The sequence below is a fragment of the Schistocerca cancellata genome, chromosome 8 (genome assembly GCF_023864275.1).
Source record: "Schistocerca cancellata isolate TAMUIC-IGC-003103 chromosome 8, iqSchCanc2.1, whole genome shotgun sequence".
Taxonomy (NCBI): Eukaryota; Metazoa; Arthropoda; class Insecta; order Orthoptera; family Acrididae; genus Schistocerca; species Schistocerca cancellata.
In genome coordinates, this window is record NC_064633.1 from 309,770,007 (window position 1) to 309,773,634 (window position 3,628).

General features: G+C 40.1%; 1 non-coding gene across 1 annotated transcript; it reads right to left on the reverse strand.

Annotated features, from left to right (window-relative positions):
- Positions 1 to 1,316: 1,316 nt before the first annotated feature.
- On the reverse strand, positions 1,317 to 1,391 carry Trnat-ugu (transfer RNA threonine (anticodon UGU)). Its single transcript has one exon. It is a non-coding gene; the product is annotated as a tRNA-Thr (tRNA).
- Between the last annotated feature and the right edge of the window lie 2,237 nt (positions 1,392 to 3,628).

A 3,628-nucleotide genomic window follows, 5' to 3' on the forward strand; every position in this document is an offset into this window, starting at 1 on the left:
CTTAACAGGTACTTTTTAACTGCGTTTATAATTAAGTCTGTTTTAGCAATCTTTTTAATCTCTTCGGGCGATTTATTATATAGCTTTATTCCTCAGCAGAAAACGCTGTTTTCAATTTTATGTTTATTCTTTCTTGGTAAATGTAAATTTAATCCAACTCTTGTTCCAATGCCATGGACAGAGCTACTTGTGCAGTAATTATCGACGTTGTTTCGATATTGACAATTGAGTAGTGAACGTATGCACATGGTGTGGTCAAAATCCCCAGTGTTCCGGACAGATCGTTCATTTGGCTCCGCTACTATTTTTATTACTATTATGCCCCTTCTTTTTCTTTTGAACATTATGTTTGCATGTTGTCCGTTTGTTCCCCAGAAACGAGTTACATAGCTGAGAACTGCGGCTACAAGTGCATAGTATGTAAAACAAAAAAAAGACACTGGCTGTTACGCGCTGGTTAGAATCTTTTAAAGAGCGCTGTTCTTACGCCACGTTACATAATTGCACGTGGTACACCATTCCTTGTAGACACGTTGGACAGCCGCACTGATTCACCCGTAAATTGGGCAACTTTATTCATCGTTGGACAACTTTATTCACGTTCAGCTCCATTCTGCCGATATGTCACGTTCCCACGTCGGATCTTGTAAATGCGCTGATTCCTGGTAGACGATTGTAATATACACATCACTTCATTGACACTGTTGACGTTGGAGGGTCACGTGATCACCTGGAACCAGATCTTCCATGTTTCAGTGTGAGTGGTGTGCTCTTCTTAGGGTGTGACTAACATTTCGTAAGGGAGCTTATTATACTGTGGAACTGTCTAAGAGTCAAGAATGTTATAAGCTGACGTTGTTTCTTGTTACGAAATAACCGACTATTCTGTACGTCTGGATACCAGTCGTAGCAATCAGACGTGCAAACGGCGCTGTTGATAGTTCATATTTCCAGCATGCAAACAGCTATAGGGAAGGACGAGTAATGTACTGTATGTGCAAGAACCAAGAGGGAATAATAAGATTTGATGACCAAGAAGTAAGAGATTCAATTAAAAAGGAGTTAAGACAGGGTTGCAGTCTAGCAACCCTACTATTCAACCAACGCTACGAAGAAGCAGTGACGTATGATGATACTGCAATCCTCAGTGAAGATGAAGAAGAATTAAAATATGTATATGAAGATACTAACTGTTCTCGAAAGAACAGATACCATTGATGACCGTGGAGCTTCTCTAGGATAAATGATAATCAATTGAAACCCTCAGCTGCCAACGGGGTTGTTGATATACCTCGATGGGGACAGCTGAAAATGTGTGCCCCGACCGGGACTCGAACCCGGGATCTCCTGCTTACATGGCAGACGCTCTATCCATCTGAGCCACCGAGTACACAGATGAATAGCGCGACTGCAGGGACTTATCCCTTGCACGCTTCCCGTGAGACCCACATTCCCAACTGTCCACAACCTACATAGGTAATGTACCTAATACATATCTTCATATATATAGTTAAAGGTTACTCAGCCATTGACCTTCGTCTGTGCGAATGCGCACACGTTGCCCGAACTCTTACGGTAACCGTCACCTTAGTGTGCGCGAGTAATGAGTGGATGGGCAAATATGTATTAGGTACATTACGTATGTAGATTGTAGACAGTTGGGAATGCGGGTCTCACGGGAAGTCGCGCTATTCGTCTATGTCCTCGGTGGCTCAAATGGATGCCGGCACGGTATCTCAGCGTGTTCGGTCAGAGGGTGTAGCTACCCTCTGTAATAAAAAACTGAGTAAACGGGTCAATGAACAACCTGAACGAGTGTCATCGGACGTCCGCCACTAACAAATTCAGCGAACAATATAGAACAAAATGAGATAAAAAAAAGATGGATAGAGCGTCTGCCATGTAAGCAGGAGACCTCGAGTTCGAGTCCCGGTCGGGGCACACATTTTCAACTGTCCCCATCGAGGTATATCAACAACAACTGTCGGCAGCTGAGAGTTTCAATTAATTATCATTAAAATATGTGCTGAATGGAATGAACAGTGTAATAAGTACAGAATATGCATTTAGCCTGAACCGAATAAAGACGAAAATAATGAAAAGCAGCTGAAATGAGAATAGTGAGAAACGTAACATCGTAATTGGTGATCACAAAGTAGACGAAATTACGGAATTCTGAAACCTTGGAAGCAAAATCAACCATCATGGACGAAGCAAAGAGGACTCAAAAAGCAGGCTAGCACAATCAAAGAGGACATTCCTCCGAGAAAGAAGTCTACTGGTACAGAACACAGGTCTGAATTTGAGGAGGAAATTTCTGAAAATGTGTTTGGAGCACAGCATTGTGTGGTACTGAATCGTGAACTGTCTTTAAAACCAAAAATTCGTGGCATTTGAGATGTGTTACTACACAACAGTGTTGAAAATTTGATAATCTTATAATTCAAGGAATGAGATGGTTCTCTGCAGAATCGGCGAATAACGGAGAGTATGGAGAAACTGACAAGAATAAGGACAGGATGATACGACATTTGTTAAGACCTGCAGTAATATGTACTTTGGTGCCAGAGGAATGAATAAAAGTGCAAAACTGTGAGTAAGACTAAGATTGTAATACATACAACAAATAATCAAGGTTAAAGTTTCTCATAGTTTAAGATGAGAAAGAGCGATCTATACGCACTTTAAGGAAGTTCTTATAGGCAAGATCACGTTCCAAATTATTTTGTATTAACTGGTTTCAACAGTTAAGACTGTCATTTTCCGATTTGTGACATTATGCATTTACAGACATTACATCTACCATCATTATTTTTGTTAGACATTCGAAATCTGAAAATTGCAGTTATACATTTATATACGTTTACTTTTAAGGTTATACGTTATGTTCCATTGTCTTTTCATTATTCATGCTATGTTAACATTTTAGTGAAGAGTATATTGCACATTCGACAAAGATTTATCAAAGATAAAACTACAAACAGGTTGGTCGCAAGCAAAAATATACACAGCTAAAATGTTACTTTGTGGAACTTGGCCGCTTACTTTTCTTCAGTGACGGTTACATTTGTCTTACATGTTTATGTAGATCAGCATTTCGTGTTAATACTTCAAGCCCAAGTTGGAAATTTGGAAATTAGTGGTAAATCTTATGGGACCAAACTGCTCAGGTCATCGGTCCTGAAGCCTACACACTACTTAATCTAACTTAAACTAACTTAATGCCAAGGACAACAAACACACACCCATGAACGAGGGAGGACTCGAACCTCCGACGGGGGGAGCCGCGCAGACTGTAACAAGATGCCTCAGACCACGCGGCTACCCCGCCCGGCGAAGTCCGAGTTGTTTTGAGCCAGTTTAGAAATAGCAAATAGAATTTTATGTTTTAACTTTGGTTGTTCTGTGGAAGCCTCATTTCTGTATGCATCCATTTACAAGAAATTAAATTTTTGACTTGTGTGCTTTCGTTTAACGGCCAAAATGTTAAAATTGCCAACCGTTTTGCGTTGTTTGTTTTCCCTGAAATTGCTACACTAATTTCTTTATTTCAAGATTGATGTGATTCTCTTAATATTTCTCACCTGAAAGCTAGTTGTATAAACCTTAAAGTGTTTTGTAAATGTTG